Here is an 18,519-nt window from a genome sequence, read left to right as displayed (position 1 = left end):
ATAATTTCAGAGATAGTGTTGGAGAGGAGTATTAACAACTGGAAAGGAAGTGAGGTTATATATAATTTAGTGGGTTAATTAAGAGAAGGTGGATATAATATTGTTGATGGGATAATTCTAGTCAATTTAGAGTTTCCAGTGCAGAACAGAGATGTGTTCTGTGAATTGTTTTAACTGCAAATCTAACTACCTTGTTGTAGCGCTGTTCTAGTTTAGATTTTAGGGTTGCCTAAAGGTTAGGCAAGATGGGAGAACCATATAATAGTGGTGGGAATAGGTATGTAGTGGCAAGAGTAACTTTGGTAGATGCAGAAGGGAATTTCTTTGCTTTGTATAGCATTCCTAATTTTTTGTGAGATTTTTTTTTATATTGCTCTTTATGTGGAGGTCATATTTGAAGATATCATCTATTATAACCCCCAGCAGTTTTGTATGTGGCACTACTTCAGTGGGAGTCTTGTTTAGGGATGCAATTTTAAAGTTAATTTTCTCATGGGTGAGTGATTTGTGGAAAATAAAAGAAAGTTGGATTTTCTTTGGATTATGAAGGAGCGAATGGTTACAAAGCCAGTTTTCAATAGAGTTAAAGGCATGCTATGTAATCTTTGCTAAATTTTCTAGATTCTTTGAGAGGCAGTTAAGAGTGGGATCATCTGCATACAGTACAATGGATGCTTGTTGTATAGAAGTATGAAGATTGTTTATAAAGATATCAGAAAGAAGAGGACCAAGTATAGAGCCTTGTGATAGACTTGTAATGATGGCTAAATAAGGGGAAAATACACTCTTGACTAATTACTAAACCACTGAAGAGTATATTGTGAAATACCCATTGTGGACAGTTGTAGAAGGATTTTGTAATGAGATTCAGTGCCAAAATCTTTCAATAAGTCTAGGAATAAGGAAGATCTGAGTTTATCTCTATCCCTAGCTTTATTTATGTTATTTATAAAAGTTAGGAGGGCAATTATCATGCTATGGGCAGGCCTAAAACCATGTTTATTATCGGCTGGTAATTATTCCTTTAAGAGATGATGGAGTAGCTGTTTAAAGTACATTTTTCCAACATTTTTGAAAGGGTGGATAAGATGTTAGTGGGTCTGAAATTAAACATCTCAGAAGAAGTACCACCTATATGGAAAGGTTGATATGACATGTTTTCAGTTGGTGGGAATATAGGATTCTTGTATTGACTTGTTTATAGTGATGGAGACTGGGATATGCAATTGTATTAGCAGTATTTTGAGGTATTCTGCAGAAGGTTTATCTGTAGAGGGTGAGCAGATCTTAAGTTTGGATAACATTTTTTATGAAGGTGGTGGCATTAGTGGGAGACATTATGCCTGGTCTTTCTTAAATTCAGTGATTCTGCACACCCAGCCCAACAAAATTTAGCAGATTGAGCAGAGTTTTGCTGTGGTTATTAAATGACGGAAAGTTAAAGGGAAGCTGCACCATGGTAAACCCAGTGATAAGACAAACTCTGCAGAGTGGAAGGAGTACAAATGTAGTAATGTATTACTGGGTTCTTAGGGATACTTAAACAGGAAGGCAGGCCACACAGGGGAAATTACATTGGTAAAAACACAAGTAAGCGATGTATGCCCTCAGTACATGCAGTCTTGGCCATGACAATGTTCCTTATACTCAAGCTCTGTGAAATAGGATACAAAAACATCAGCTTCTTCAATTACGTAAAATATTTAGAGCAGTAAAAAGGCAGAGAGGGATAAACTGCAGTTGCCCCTGAATGTTGGTGTACAACATTTCCCTTCACTGATGGGGGCATTTCATACTTTAAAGCTGAGCTTCCCCTATACTTGAATTCTGCCTTTATTGTAATATTAAAGATGGAAACTATTACAAGAATAACAAAAATGTTATTTTTATTATGCTGCCATAACTATGAAACCTTGCTCCAAACACTTCCAATCTAAATTGTCTAGTGAATTGTCAAGTGAAGAGATTATAGTTCTAAAACACAGACCAGTAGCAAGCATAGGGCAAAGGGGGGTGGCTATTCAACATGCAGGTTGTTAGGGGACACAAATGGCATGTAAAGAAAGTAATGACTTGTCCCCGCAAACAGTATATGCAAGCATTTAAGCAGCTGCAATCATAATCAAGGCTGCTTAACTGGCATTCATAGATTCATAGGTATGGGATGCCAGTTGTCAATTGTGAAGCTGAGCCAAATTTCCCTATTGGCTTCCCTGCACATGCTTGAGGTAAAATTGCTTGAGCATTGGTAGCCTGCAGAAAATAAAGATGAACTGCATAACATTGATCACTTTTTCCCATAGGAAGTATTTGCAAGTGAGATTTCTAATTGTGCATTGACAAAGATTTACTTTTTTAAGCAGATTTCTCCCTTCTTTGAATTGGTGTGACTATTTGATATATGTATCTATTTCTCTATCCTGATAAGCCACAATACGGAAGACCAGAAGACTGAGACAAGAAGAATGAAACTCAAAGTCATGAATCGCGTAAGTATTCCCAAGGCAAGTGAATACTTGTCCAAAATAACAGTAAATCACAGCGCACCAGCTAAAACCCACCTAGGTGGGGGGCTGCACCCCACACCCCCCAACTATATATACCAACTACGGAATCACACTACAGTGGAGAAAGGCCATAATTCCTTTTGTGGGCAAGTGTTTACTTGCCCTGGGAATAGTTATGCGATTCATGAATGTGAGTTTCGTCCTTCTCATCTGGATCTTATGGTCTTTGGTATTGCGGCTTTGTGTGATATATATATATATATATATATATATATATATATATATATATATATATATATATATGTGTGTGTGTGTGTGTGTGTGTGTGTGTGTGTGTGTGTGTGTGTGTACTGGGGGTGGGGGCTTTCACACCTGCAGAGAAACAAGAAAAAGAGAGCTTTTCATCCTTTTGGTTTTCTGATATTTTTTTCATTGTTTTGGAACATCAGATTTCAAGAAGTTGGTGCTTCCTCGCTGAACCTTCCCAGTTGCTCCAAAATGCTATCTATTTAAGTGACTTCCTTGTTTAAGGTCACAGACTATACAAGTAAATGCTGAGGGAATCAAACAATGTACTACAAAGAACAGATTTACAGCTCATAGCTTTAATCGTTTGCACTAACTGCACTCTCATCAGTGGCTATGCTAGCTGTAGAAAATAGGTATTATGAAGATATTATGTAATAATGCTTTGCCTTTTTATTTGCCTATTTGATTGAGGTGAAAACCTTTTTTATTTTTGGGGGTGTCTACAAGCTTGGAGGATGGTCATGGCTGAGGAAGGGATGCCAGCTGGAAGGGGGTGCCTGGGGTTCAAGTTAACAGCTCTGATAATGCATAACATTTATAGATGCTTGCATGGCAAACATCTTTTGTACTATCAGTATCTTTTTACTATGCATTATTTTAAGCTAATCAATATTAGTTTGTTAAGAGAATAATGGAAATTGACTGTTATATCTTTTGTGCACACTTAAACATTTATAATCATGAAATATTGCTCATTTTATAGAGATAATGTGCACTGAACAGCTTTTGCATTTAAAATCCTCTGCTACCTTGTTTGGTTAAAGTATATTTACCTATGTTAAACATAAAAACATTTTTTTCTTTGTCTAATTCACAAAAAAGCAGTGATTAAAAAATAATTTGATGTATGGGCATATATGCATGGTGTTTATACTGCAGATGTACCGGATTTATTTACTTATTTTTTGATTTAGAGTATGGTGAGTGGTGCTACTGTAAGCGATGAAGCATACATAATGTCTAGAACTGGTGTTGGTTACTAAAGTGGTGACAACAGTGAAGAAACTGGTAGACTGCTGAAATATTTTTTGTAATACAGGCAGAATGGTCATAAAAAATCTTTCTAGGCTATGTGTACAATAATGTACTAAGAAACTAAGAAATCTATGCACAGCGTACAAATAAGTCTTCTGTATACATATTTATGTATTTATTGACATTTGTTGACCAGGAACGTTCACTGGGTCAGTAGCCCATTTTCATTGTAGGCCCAGGGAGAAAAGCTCCACAAGCATAACAAAGTTGACAAAACATAAGTTTAACAAATATTGCAAATGTAAGAGGCGAACATGGTACCATTCAACACTTCATAGGGTTACATTAGTATGCATTAGGAGTCATTAAATACAGATAGAAAAAAATGTTACACTTGTAGAACAGTATGGACATTAAAACAGTACCATCTGTAGTGTGAGTAAAGAAAAAATGCATAGTAGGTATGAAAAGAAATTGTAAGACTGGGTATTATATATTGCACTATCCTAATATTTAGTTAATGGGCTATCTTAAGGTGGTTTGTTTGTGTGGCAAGTGCAGGGTGGATTATTTAGGTAATGAGATTTTAGAGCTACCTTAAAGGTTTTTGTGTGTTCAGTTTGGGTTATATGAGATGGTAAGTTGTTCCATAATGTGGCGATGCTGTGGGAGTACAGACATTGCCCTGCTCTTTTGTTGGGTTTTGTTATGGTTAGCAAGTATTTGCAGGAGGATCTTAGCATTCTAGTAGGAGCATATGCTTGTAGAATTGAGTTGAGTGCTGGGCAGTCATTGGGTTTGAAGATTAGCTTGGGTGCTATGGTTAGTTGCGTATTTTGGAGATGGTAGAAAAACTCTAGCCAGTTCAGGTCAATGATAGCATGACAATGATAAGAATGATAAGGTGTTCCAGAGGCAAATTTGGTTATTTTATAATAACTAGATTGTGATTTATTACTAAGGGTTGAGTGAAAGTTGGTAAAAAATGGCACTACCATATAGAAGGGAGGGGATGAGTAATGTACCAGCAAGTTTTATTTTGGTGTAGTTATCCAGGTAAAGCTTGTGGTGATACAGTTTGCCTATTTTAAAGTATGTTTTCTTTATTGCGTTGAAGATATGCGGTTCGTAAGTGAGTTTGTTGTCTATTGTTATGCCTAGCAATTTCCCTGTTTTCACTATTTCGATTTTTGTACCATCCTTCGCAAGGATTTTGAAGTCAATGTCAGGTGATTTTCTTGAGAAAAGTAAAAGCTTTGTTTTTGGGGGGTTTAACATTAGTTGTGCATTAGTAAGCCATGATTCGACAGAAGTAAAGGCCTTTTGTGTAACTGTTAGGAGATCTGAGAAATTGTTGGAGTTGGATATTAGCACAGAATCATTGGCATATTGAATGAGGTTTTGGATGTGGGGGCCTTTGCGAAGATCATTGATAAAGGTATCAAACAGTAGTGGTCTTATAATGGATCCTTGTGGGACCACTATGTTATTAGTTTGATAATCAGATTGTCAATAATGCCATCTTACTGATTATTTCCTATTGTGCAGGTAAGATGTAAACCAATTAAGGGATTTAGGGGAGCATCCTAATTTTGATAGTTGATATAGCAGTTTAATATGTGATACTGTGTCAAAAGCCTTAGATAGGTCCAGTAAAATTACTTAGGTAGGATGACCAGCATCTCTGGCTTTGTTGACAGTGTTAGAAAAAGAGATTAGGGCAGTGATAGTGCTGTGTCGAGGACGGAACCCATGTTGGGTAGGGGATAAAAGAGCATTATCAAAGAAGTGTTTAAGTAGCTGTATGTGAACACATATTTCTAAGATTTTTGATAGAGGAGAGAGTATAGAGATAGAGAGTTAGAGAGGACATGCGTGTTTCCACCTTAGTGTAGTGGAGTAATAATGAATTTTTTCCATAAATGGGGGACATAGGATTCTGAGATAGAGTGATTTATAAGAATGCTAACTGGATATGCAATTGCACTAGCCGCTAGTTGCAGATATTCTGGGGGAAGGTTATCTGCAGAAAGTGAGCAGGGTTTGAGTTTGTTTAAGAGGTTCAAGATCAGAGAGTTGGACACAGGTTGGACTGTAAAGTAGTAGACTGATGGACTATTAGTATCATTATCTATGGGGGGTTGTTTTTGGCAAGTAGTATTTAGGTGGTTTGAATTTGTGTCAGATGGGGAGTCTTTGAGTCATTTTTGAATGGTGGAGATGAAATGGGTGTTAAAGTCAAAGGACATTTGTTGTGGAGTCTTTTCTTGTGCAGGGGATGGATTTTGTAAGGTGCCTTGGTTGAGAAGAGTGGAGACAGACCTCCAAAACTTTTTAGGATTGTTATATGAGGTGGATAGTTTAGAGGAAAAGTATTCGTTTTTATCCTGTATCACCAACTTTTTGGCTTTGTTACGGAGTTGTTTTTAATGTTCATTCTGTTTTGTTCTATCTTTCAGCCATACTTTCCAGACTTTGTCTCTAAGAAAGAAAGTTTGTTTGGTTTGTTTTGTTAACCAGGGGCCATGATTGATTTTAGTCCACTTAATGCACATTGGTGCTAAGCTGTTGAGAGTCTCTAAGAAGAGTTTGTTGAAATAATCAACAGCCTCATCTAAGGGGAGTGTTTTTAGTGGGTTCCAGTTTTGGGCTTTTAAAATGCTTATAAATTTATTTTGGTTGAAGTGGACAAAATTCCTAGAGGCTCTATAACACTGTGGTTTGATAGTTTGAGGGTGAGTCCTATAGATATATGCTGGGAGGTGGTCACTTAGAGTGTTTGGTAGGGTGGCTGAGTTTGGATAATTCTGAGGGTGGGATACTATTATCCAATCTAGGGTTGATTCAGATTATGTTGATACACCATGGGCAGGAGTAGTGATGAGTTGTGTGAAACTATGTGGGTTTATACTTTGCTGGAGAAGGGGAGACTAAGTTTAACCAGTTAATGCTGGTGTCTCCTAGTCTGCTAGTAGTTACATCTCTTGCTTCTTTACTGAGCTTGCATATGTGTTTTAGCTGAATGGAGTTTATAGGAGGTCGGGGGTATTCAGTTTCAGGCAGGTCTATGTCATATTATCGAATGGCCAGATTGTCAAGTGGCATCTTGTTGACAATATAGGCTGTTGAAGCATTCTGACTGAGATTGCTTTATGGTAGGGATCAGGAAATTTGCTCTTTTCACCGATGTAGTGCAATCTCAGAGTTGGTATATATAAATAGCAGGGAGGGGGTGGGGGCACCCCCCACATGGAGGGGTTTGATGACCTGCATTGTCTACAAGATGCCATTCCACATGATGTAGACCCATTTCAGGCAATGCACATTTCAAGCTTCCAGACTTAACAAACTGTGTTCAGGCTGCACAATGCATACCGTCTACACAATGTGCAGGCAATCCTGCTAATCACTTTGATAGAAGAGTCTTTTGTTCTATATCACAAATAATTCTTCTGTTTTTAGAATAATGGCCTTTTGTTTTCATTGTAGATATATGCACAGGCTCTTAAACATGCCAACACAGAGTGAGTGGTGAAGATTTAACAACAATATGAATGCTGCAACATACCTGGAGACTGCAAGAAATTTATGGAAAAGGACAGGAAAATGAATCACGAAGAAGTATAAGATGGGCTTTTATGTCATGGAGATTTCAAAACTGAAGACATGTGAAAACAAGGAATTTTAAGTATATTGTTGAGAAACGCGGGCAAAAAATGTGTAACAGATGGTGAGATAAGTTGTTATAATTCAGTGTTTTGCTTTACAGATTTAAATGGTTCTAAGGAGAGAGGATTGCAAAGTTTCCAGTCTATATTTGTTACCACCAGGTTATAACACAGTATGAAGCATAACAGCCATTTCTGAGGACACATTCATTGTTTCGCTTGCTTGTCTTAAAATTGTTGTTAGACACAAGGAGGAAACAGGCTCAAGTGTTTAAGAGGAAATAGATATGCTTCAAAAATGTTGGAACTTGTCTTATTACAAGAGAACTTTTAGTTCTACAAATCAATATCCACTACAAGAAGTGAACCAGTGCATTTGTAGTACTGATTTCACAAAAACGCATATAGTTGCTAAAAGTAACAGGGACACAGGAAGAGTAAGTTGACAAAACAAAAACCCGCTGTGTAACCTTCTAGCAAAAGCTTTTAGCATTACTGTTATGTTACTTTCATCCTTGCTTAAGGCAATTCAGGAGGATGTGTATATACAAACAAAAATAACCTACCATAGTTCTTTGTGAGGCTAGCCTATATGGCATAAGCAAGCATTTTGTTCTCATGCTGTGCAATTTGAAAAGACAGTTGCTCAGAAAAAGATGCTAAGTACCATTTATGATGGGCATGGAATGTCCTGCCAGTTTATTTAGCTATTTTAAAAAGTTTAATGGCCATGCCAGCTATTTTACTGGTGTGCATTAAATCCTATTGTTTACTGAAAATGTCAAAATAGTTTTTTATAAATATGATCTGTTCAGTAGAAGATGTAAATAACCAAAAGAAAAGATTAGTGTGCCTACATTTCATGTGAGACAGCTGTACTGTGAAGAGGTTATACAGTTTTTTTCTTTTTTTAATGGAAGTGGTTAGCTGGAACGTTAAAGGGCATACAATATTTTCTTATACTTGACCCACCTTAAATGAACTTTAATAAAACTGTAAGTCTTTGACTGTATTGCCATAGACTTTTCAAACTGAAGAACATACTTTTGAAATACAGGTGTTTATATAATAAAATTGAACCAATAATGTGAAATTTAATCACAGTTCCAAAACATAAGCATGCATACACGTACATAAAAGACAAGCACACATTAAACATTTAGTAAGTTGCAGACGTTATTATTAACATCTCATGAAAATGATTAGATTTTTTAATGGCTTAATACTGAAACTTTTCCATTAATCCAGAACTCATATGAGTCTGTAGTACAGTATCCATAGCCCCACATCCGTATTCAAATAGTTTAGTTTATACAATAAATCTAAACCCTGTGCTTTGTACCACACATTACAACACATTTAGACAAAGCATTCAAATGATTATTTTTTTTTTGTTTTTTTGTCCCTAATGGAAATTTTTATATATATTACCTTATTGTTCTTATTCTTTTTCATACCTAAATACAAACATTTTAAATATTATCCCATTTCTGAAGTAAGGCAAATGTTTTTATAAGTTCATTGAAAATTATTTAAGATGTGTTCAGTGTTTCAGTGTGCCATTTTTTATTTATTTATGGTGCATAATTGACAGCTGATTTAGTCTGTATCTACTTTGTTTTGGATTTCAGCAAGATGCCTTAGCTAAAATATGTAATTATTTTAATCAAATTAAGGACAGCTACTTACTCAATATTACTGTAACCTGGAATAAATGTATATATTAAATAACTTGCTCAGGTCACATTTGAAGGAATAAACTATTGTAAGATTTGAACCTAGGTTTCATAGGTTTCTTATGATTACTAATAAATAGTGTAGGTTTTATTTAATGCATTGGAGAGATCCATTTGTTACATTTGCAGACATGCTGTGTGTTTTGCATGGATAATGCAAATCATTTATCTTTGAATTAAATTTATGGAAATATCTCCAGGTACTGCTACTTCAGTGCATGGAGTGTATGAATTTCTTAACTAAAATATTGAAGTCAGAGTGCTGATTACCTTTTTCCTTTAGAAACAATATTACAGTGTGCCTTTTATTGTAGATTTATGTTTGCTGTTTCAGTGGCAACCCCTGGGACAAATTATGTAGATGGAGATTGTAATTTTAATGCATAGGGTACAGCTGTTGTAAAGGAAAGGTCTGAGAGGTTATAACATAAATAAAAATATTTGATGCTTTAACGAGATTAGAAGACATTGTCTTTTCAAGGGGAAAAAAGACATTCAGAATTTAGTTTAAGATAAATTGTATCCTACCTTTCTTCAATTCATTGACCATGCTTGGTTCATATTATTCCTTCATCCTTTCTTTCATTCAAAATGGCTACTTGTAAACCCTGGGAATGCTTCAATCATTGATTGCATTGTTTGAAACAGAAATGACTCATGGCAAAGAAGAATACATCAGAAAAGCAGATATAAACCTGAGAGTCATTAATTAGGTAATTTCTTAGAGCATAATCTTTCCTAAAATGTAGTGCTATTTGAGCTCACACATATTTTAACTTCTATGATCGCCTAATATCCACCCTTAAGCTTGTAACATGATAGGATCACAATGTGTACAGTAATGAATTTTAAAATTTCTCAGGCTATTTTGCCCAAATATTTGCAGTACTGTCACTCTCTGATCTTCTTGGCTGAGTAATTAATGCAGGCAAGACTTCCTGCTCACCTTAGAGGATAACAATGTTTTTTAAAATTGCCTCTTTACGTTTCTGTATTTGCATGAAATGTTTAAGATTCTGTATATTCAACAACTATCATCCCATTTTAGAGACTGGCATTTACATAAAGTACAATGCCTTCTCTTCAGAAGCACATTTCTTTTTTAGATTGGTTTAAAATCTCAGGAGGTTCATATACATTAATAGATATGAAGTCCATGAGGCCATTAAGGAGCTTAGGCTAAATTCCCAATTGCTCCAAAGCACTATCATGTTAAGTGACTTACTGAAGGACACACAGTAGGCAACCGAGGGTGGAACAATTCAAACCGTGCACCTTTGGGAATGGAAGAAGCTCCTTAACAAATCAGAGCTTTAGCCATCTGTACTAACTGCCAGTCTATTAGTATGTAAGAAGACTCAGCTTAGCATTCAAGAAAGCTGCTGAACTCTGGGTTCGTATTTATTGTTTATTGCCTGGATAAAACCACCTGGAACAATGGATTCTTTTCAGGGTAAACTGGAAGTGCTGTTTGCTTAATTTACTAATTCAGAACTGCCAAACAGGCACAGGGAGATAGTGGGAATCAACCTAGCCAGGACTACAGAATGAAGCTTGCTAATAGCTCATAGCCTTAATTTTCTTAAACAGCCAGACTATTAGTGCATCCTGTTCACATTCTAGTCACAGCTGACACATACTGAAGATCCAAACATAGCGAAAGTTTTAAAACATGAGGAGAACACGTCTGCAATGACTTCCCTGCTTAGTTTAGCAGAAGCATATCGGTGTCAAACGGGAATGGAAATCAAACCAGAAGTAGATAAAAATCAGGTAGGAACTGAATGTACTAAAAAAACAAAAGAAATAATATAAGGTAAAGGACCAGATGAGAAGGAAAGAAATGTGGAAAATGCATAAATATAGTCGCAAGTACAGAAAACTCCTGGGACAACCTATTGTTGATCAGGATCTATTTCAGGAATGGTTAAGGAGAGGTAAATTTAAACCAAAAGATGAAAGGTTAATATTGGAAGCCCAGGATAGTGGACTACACACACGGTTTACAAACTTCAATGAACATGTTGAAGAAACAGACAAATGTAGGTTTTATAACACAGAATTGGAAACATTTGCACATCTTGTTGCTCTGTGTGACACACTAATGGCAGATGGCCTGTACGCTGAAAGGCATAATAATGAGGCAAGACAGTTGCAATGGGGATTGTGCAAACATTATAATATTAAAGTAGCTGAGAGTCATAAAATACCAGGATTTACAGGCAGAAATAAGGAAATTTGTAGAAGAAGGACACCTAGGCAGTTCCAATAGTAGTAGGAGCAATGGGTCTCATAAAAAATAATTTACAGTCATATTTGGATATGTTACCGATACACGTAATGCTGTATGAATTTCAGAAGTATTCAATTCTGGGCACATTGTGGGTGCTGGAAAGAGCACATTTGGCTAAAATCAAAGATTGAAACAATACTAGCTTCATGAACTTTAATTGTACTTTGACTTAAGAAAGGGGCCCATTGCCATCATGGTATTAGTAACCCAAAAGACTTAGAGACATTAAAAAACAAGAATCAGAGAAGAAAAATCTGTGATGTTCAGTCCATATGTTTAGGCTGAAGGCAGCAATGGCATGAAACCAAATGTGCCCCAGGCAGTCACTGAATTTGGGCTATGTGTCTCTAAAAAGGTTGATCCTTGGTGAATTTAATCTAACTTTAGTTGTTTCCAACTCTAAGTAGAGCAGCAGTCTTTTAGATCCATAAGTGTTTCCATGCTGGTCTATAAACTGTCCCATTAAAAAAAAAATAGTACACAAAAACTCCTTCTGGGTAAGATCACCCATGTTCTCTTTCTTCTCATGACATGCTTCTTTGTGAGATCATTGAACCACTTTGCATATAATACATATGAAAGTAACTAAAAGATTATATATTTTAATGAATTTGTTGATTAGAGAGCTGATCCCTTCTGTTGTCGGCTCAGACAGACACTCAGTCTTACATCACTGTGCTGTCTTCCGAGCTCATTGTTTTGACAGCTCAGGATTACTACGATTTGCAAGCTGACACTGGAGTAGCATGTCTCCATCATCTGTGAAGACACCATTATTGGGAACTGACACAATCTTTTTGATTTTTGCTGAGACTACAATTACATTAAATTAAAGGGTTTTGACTCTTCCCCAAATGTTGTTGCTTCAAACACTGGACTTTCGACATCCAGCTCAGCATGAGTGCATCTGTTGTCCTTTTTTGACTTATTCTCTTCCTCTTTTTTCGGCTTTTCCCAGCTAGGGGTCACCACAGCAAATCACCTGTCCACTCATGATTGGCAATGGAGTTTTACGGTGTCGAGTTGCCAGCCCAGAGCCCAACCTTCCACAGAAGGCACACACCCACTCACACCTAGGGCCAATTTAGAGTTTCCAATCTACCTATAGCATGTGTAAACCTGAAATGATGCTGGGCTATTCCTTTTCATCAAGTGGCTACTAACCTAAGAGATTCCTATTCTCAGACTATGGTAGAGCAACAGATGCCATTTCCTGTCATTTAGCTCCCAGAGTTTGTTCAAAGCCATAGGAATGTGGCAAAAAGAGAATTTTTCCTACTTCCCTTTACACATGCCAAAATGAAAACGCAGAAAACACAGCCAGCAAACTGATTCTTCACACTAGAGTCAGAACTAGAAAAATGAAGCTCAAATTCATCTACCTCCCTCCCTCCAAAAATAAATATTTTAGGGATAGGTATCTTTGGGGCCAAGCAAATTAACCATAATGTTCTTCAAGGACCATGTCTTAGCGACTAAACAGATGTTCTAGAAAACATATTGCCCTTGAGCTTTTGACTGGATTCTCTAGGAGGTTCCTCATTTATCTGATATATTTTATTATCCTAGAATGTTCGAATTTTACACATGGTGTTGCAATGGGCCCTGTTACTGAATCATCTGATAAAATATTTTACTCGCAGAGACCATCTTAATGTTATAGATCATCTAAGCAGGGGCTCTGCAATTCTTTTCCAACACAGAAACAAACTTCAAAGCAGCAGTTTATGGTACTTCAACTACCAGACTAAAATCATAAAATAGAAAGGCAGTGGCCTACCTAGGAAAATGAATGTTTACATCCAGTCTCTTGTTCATGAGAGTGCTGTACTGTCTGATGTAAATGACTTGCCATTCTCATTCCATTCTGGATAAGAGTTTATAACTGGACAGATGCTTATCTGATTCTGATAAGATGGTCTGACAGGCAAGTAGCAACAGCTTACAAGATAAAGTCCCACAGTATGGAATTGTCTAAGATTCAACTGATGTACCATCAAAGTACTGCATGTAGTAACTAGTAGAGGAAATGCGAGTCATGCTTTTTTGTGCCTGAGGAATTAAAGGGTTATTTTATGTACACTCTTCTTGAGGGTCCCCTGTTTTGTGGGCTAAATGTACAGGGAAAATATCGTGTGTCTGAGATCAAGACAAGTTCTGATCTTGGTGATGAAACTACTATCTTCTACAACATGATTAATGTTACAGTAAGTGGAGTTATATGATACTTTTTATGGCATCTACAGAACAGATGTCAATAACAAAGACGATGGCAACTCAGATTCCACAAGACAGCAAGTGTTCTCTGTAAAGGAAGAATTTATTCATTCAGAAAGCAGATGCGCTAACTGCTTGTGTAACAACTACCATTCCCACAAGCATCTCAATATGAGGAAAGAGGATGATTCTAATCTCATGTAAATATGTGGTATTGCATAATCCAGGATCATATGATAGAAGAGTTGGTGTCTCAAAGCTGTGCAGTTTGTGTAAGTACCATAATGGCTACCTGTCATGGTAGATCTCTTCATTTATAAAGTGAGATGACCTCTAAAGGAAGTAATCACAAACAATCATTGTCATGGAGTGTACTTCCTATACTCAGGCTCTTCTAATCTAACATCTCTTTTTCTAAAGGTTATGGAACATTGAAAATATGCTAGCGCTCAACAGCTAGAAACATTTCTGAGAGCAGAATAGATTTCTTGGTTTGACCTGTGAACTGTTTGCCTTCACACCAGTACTGAAGTCCTTGACTTTCCTATATCCCTTTAAAAGTTTCATTTTTGCTTCTTCTGTCTTTGACCTTTCTTCTGCCTTCACAGTTTTCAAGCTTTTGCAGACTTTTGGTTCATATGATGTATTTTTTTATAAATCCAGTCTGACCCAATCACAAGTACTAACTTCTGAAGGAGCTGTTTAATTTCCTTTAGCCAAAGGTCTCACTACCACCAAACAGGCAGAATTTGAGTTAGGTCTTTATGAATCACGTCTTCTCATTTACTTGCCTATAATTTTCTTCGGTCAATGGCGTTGATGATGACTGTTTCTTGTGGTTCCTCTAGCATGACTTCACATGAACGTAACTTAGTGCACTCTCCATTTCCAAAGGTCGCAGGTGGAAGATCACTTACTTAACCCTATCAAGAACACTTAATCAGATCTTTCCTAGGATGAACATGTATGTATAGTCTTTGAAAACACAACATATTTAAAACAAGATATCATTAAGGTAGCCAACAGGGATGTATTTTGTATTTGAATAGTGGACTCATTTGACATAACACATTGTACCAGTCTTTAATCAGACATGGTAAATTGACTATAAATCAGCAGTCTGTTGTCCATGACTAGTGCCATACTTTTGTTTTGATCTAGTAAGAATGTATACATATGTCATAACTGATGCATGGAACAACAACGGAACAGATAATTAAATCATTCACATTTCAAAGTTAAATTTTCACTCTTTGTCTATGGGTATAGGTGTTTTACAAGTAATTCAGATGCAGATTGTTAAAAGTTTATGCACTATTTTCTGTGGATATCTTGACAGATACTTTTAGCAGAACATTTACTCATACTTTAAATTGATAATATATTAGAAGACTATTGCACCTCAGACCTTGCTTGGGGAGCAGCTTAAGGAAGAATAAATGTACAAGGTGTGTGGTACACCAAGGACTGATACAATATAAAACAGATGCTTGCCCTAATCATGACACTCAACTCTGTGAATTGTTTGGTCCCGTGGACCTCTTCAAGTTGTTGCAGGCATATGGTACATCAACAAGCAATGGGCAAACTGAGTTGCAACGCCTCTGCAGACTAGCCATTTTAGTTTGTGATATAGCTTCACATCACAATCTCACTCTACAGGCATCCTACATTCCATCTTAGCAAAACTGAGTGGCAGAAAGCTAAGGAGGACTAGGGCAGACCCCCATGAATAGAAACTAGATCAGAGGGATTACCAAGATTTGATCCATATGTGGGGAATTCCTCAAGTAGACCTGTTTGCCTCTTCTCCGATCAATCAGCTGGCAAGATTCTGCTCCAGGATTCCGTGCAAAACGTCCCGGAAGACATATGCCTTTTCTTTACCTTGCACAGTGAGGTTCTTGTATGCTTTTCCACCATTTCTAGTAATATCCAGGGTACTTATGAAGATCCAGAAGAAATTCACCAGCGTCATACTGGTGACTTCCTTCTGGCCCAGGCAACTGTAGTTCTCCCTTATTCTGGAAATAAGCAGGGGCAATTGCCACAAGTTTACCCACAGACTGCATCTACTCACACAAGAAGAGGGGTGTTTGATACCCCCCCCCCCCATCAATCAACTTCAACTGACTACTTGGATGATAGGGTTTTTAAACACCTGTTTACTAAAGACATGCAACAAGTACTAATGGAGACAAGAAATCCTGCTTGTAGAAAATCATATATTAGCAAATGGAAAAGGTATTCTAGTTAGTGCTAGCAACATAACTAGTACCCATTCAGGGCTAGTTGTTCTCTGGTTTTACAATATTTGTGTGAGTTACTGTCCTGTGGCCATTCTTACTCCTCTATAAAGGTACTTTTATTGGACATTTCAGCATGTCTACACACGGATCATCCTCTTTCAATGCATTTTCCAGTCAAAATGCTTTTGAAAGGATTTTTGCATAACAGGCCTCCAAGAAAACTGGTGTCATTCCTTGGGATCTTAGTTTTGTGTTAGAGCAGCTAACACTTGCTCCATTTGAAGTGGCTAACCTGGCTGACTTGAGGCTCTTAACATGGAAAACAACTTTACCTTTGCAAGAAGGATATCTGAGTTACAAACTCTTTTGGTGATTCAACACTACCTCATTTTCCACAGGGACAAGGTTTCTCTGAGAACTAATCCTTTTCTGCCAAAATGGTATCCAAGTTTACTTTAAGCCAAACTATTCATCTGCTCACCTTCATTCCTTAACCTAAAAATAAGGGAGAAAGGATACTCCATAGCTTGGATGTCCACAGACAAATCAAGTGCTATCTTTTTAGATTTAAATCTTTCAGATCTTCAGATCAATTCTTTATTTCTTGTGAAGATAAGAAGAAGTAATCACTTATGTCAAAGCAGACCATTTACAAATGGCTGTCTAAAGCTCTTACCTTTTGTTATATTCACCATAACAAAAGTATTTCAGGCAGAGTCAAGGCCAACTCTATAAGGACCTTGGCTTCATATGTGGCATTTTGGAAAGAACTGGATTCTAGAAGTATTCTAAAAGTGGCAATGTGGTCCTCTGTACATATTTTTTTTACAAATCTCTATAAGTTCAATTCCTTCTCTAGGTCTAGACCATGCTTTGCTGGGACTGTTCAACAGAGGCTTCTTCACTCCTCTCCTTCTACCTCCCCAAATTAATAAGCTATGTTAATTTACCCATATAGTTAAGGCTACTGCAGAGGTGCTCAATATGAAGGACGTAGTACAGTTGTGTGTAAGTAAACTTACCATAACAGTAGATGTGTGATCACTGTGCCTGCTATTGCCACTCCCTCCCTTGTTTCTTGGTGTGTAGTTTATGCCAGGGTATGGGTCAGTTATTTTTTGTTCTTTCCTAGCATTGCCCTTTCAGAGATTAACCTCCCTGTCTTGATGGCAGGAAAGCTCTGAAGGGCTTGGTACCAAAACATTTTTTTTAGTCAGCTTAGCTCGAGCTGCCAGACAGACTGGGGGCATGAAAGGTAACCTAAAGCTTTGGCAGCTGGCCAGCTAATATATCCTTGGCAGGATATAACCCATACAGGCTAGGCTACTGCAGCATGGATCATTTGAACATCTACTGTTATGGTAAGCTTACTTACACAACTGTACTTTTCTCAGGATTCTATAACCACATAACCATCCTCTGATGTAGTTTTTATGAAGTTTTGCTGGTTGTCATCCCTTTGTACTATAAATGATTTAATATGATGGGAAGTCTTAATATGGAGGTTTGTTATAGTACATTTAGTTACACAACTGTACTGTCTGCACTGTATCACCATCCATCCATCAATCCATCCATTCATCTATCTAGAATCTTGCACAGAAAAAAATGCAATATGTGTGATTAGCTAATTTTGGATCACACATACCAGCTTTTTTCTGTTTGACAATTAACCACAGACATGTATTCCATATATAAGTGTGTGTGTGTGTGTGTGTGTGTGTGTGTGTGTGTGTGTGTGTGTGTGTGTGTGTGTGTGTGTGTGTCTATATGTGTATATATATATATATATATATATATATATATATATATATATATATATATATATATATTTATGGTTCCCCTTCACAATCTCGAATTACTGAATGCTCAAAATTCAGTAACTCGAGACTGTAAAGTCGAAAATCCATAAGCGCGAATCTGCATAAGCGCAAATTCAAATATCTCGATTTCGTGCTTATGCATGTCAGCTACAGGATGGGAAGTGTGTGAGTCAGGATGTTCTACGGAAGTGAAGGCAAGTGAGTGTATGTGTGTGTTTTGTAAGTTGTGTGTGTGGGTTAGGGTAGGGAGGTGGGAGTATGAGTGTGAGTGTTGGATGTGTCTGTGTGTGTGTGTGTGTGTGTGTGTGTGTGTGTGTGTGTGTGTGTGTGTGTGTGTGTGTGTCTGAGGCAGTGTAAAATGTCTGTGTGATGTTTTTTATTTTGTGTATTAGTGCGATCTCGGAGTTAGAATATATAAGTAGGGGGGTGTGGGGGCGCAGGGGGGCTGCGTGCATGTAGTGTAAGGCTTGTAGTTTATGTGATGTGGGTTGTATGGTGTGCATGTTGTGTGGTGTATGTGTTATGTATATTCAGGTTTGTTTTGTTTTCGTACTTGTGGGTTTCGGGATTTTTGTTGGTTCAACTTTACAGTCTCGAGTTACTGAATTTTCGAGTATTTAGTAATTTGAGATTGTGAAGGGGAACCATATATATATATATATATATATATATATATATATATATATAGACTGCAAACATTAAAAGTGCTTTCATTTAAAATTGTGTTGATTACTAAACTCAT

Source organism: Protopterus annectens, chromosome 3.part0 (genome assembly GCF_019279795.1).
Source record: "Protopterus annectens isolate FY-2018-M chromosome 3.part0, PAN1.0, whole genome shotgun sequence".
Lineage (NCBI taxonomy): Eukaryota > Metazoa > Chordata > Ceratodontiformes > Protopteridae > Protopterus > Protopterus annectens.
This window is presented reverse-complemented; position numbering follows the sequence as displayed.